We start from the raw sequence: 845 nt of genomic DNA, 5'->3' as shown, positions 1-845 counted from the left end.
CAGTGGGTCTAGTGGCAGCATCCCCGGAGCCCGTGGGAGCCACCCTGGACTTTGCTCAGGCAGCTCCGATAGCGTGGGATGGGATAAGCGGCTTCGGGAGCTGGGGACGGCGGGGGGATGGTGGCAAGCGAGGTGGGGCTGGGGTCTCAGTCTGGCAGAGAGCAGGGAGCAGATGGGCAACCCCCCCCTTTGAGGGGGCTGTGTGCTCTGTGTGGCTTCGTCTCTTTTTGCAGGCAGGAGGAGAGGGGCAGGGTGGGAAGCAGGAGTGTTTGCAGCCCCTTGGTACACCGTGCCATATCCATGCAACCCCTAGTCCTTAGGGGATCCCACCCAGCACCCACGGCCAACGCCAGCATCCCACAGGCACCCTAAAAGGAGGGGACCATGTCAGGATGGGAGCCCTGGTAACCACAACTGGTGGCATCTCCTGGAGGAGGACGTGTTCAGCTGGCAAGTGGGATTTTGGGGATTTCAGCTGCCACTGTGGAGTAACCGAGGAAGCCTCTGGCCATCTCTCTGAGCATCAGGCTGGTGGCCACGGCTCTTTGGCATGGGAAAACCCACTTGGCCGTGGCTGCAAAGGCAGAGCTGTGCTCCCCAGCGTGCAAGGGCAGGTCCTGAGCCTTTGCCAAGCATTCGATAGGATTCGGGGTTTGCACTGGGAGCAGGGTGTCCCCCCCATCTGTGAACCCTCCTGGCTCCCTCACACTGAACAACAACCACTGGTCGCCTTGGAGGGACCCCGCATCTGGGGACATAGGGCGACCCACGGGTCCCCCCACATCCCCGGGGATGCGGCGTCCCTCCGAGGCCACCGGCTTTTGCTTTTCTGCTGGCTGCCCTCA

The sequence above is a fragment of the Aptenodytes forsteri genome, unplaced genomic scaffold (assembly GCF_000699145.1).
Source record: "Aptenodytes forsteri isolate BGI_AS27 unplaced genomic scaffold, ASM69914v1 Scaffold142, whole genome shotgun sequence".
NCBI lineage: Eukaryota > Metazoa > Chordata > Aves > Sphenisciformes > Spheniscidae > Aptenodytes > Aptenodytes forsteri.
Note: the sequence above shows the minus strand (reverse complement) of the source record.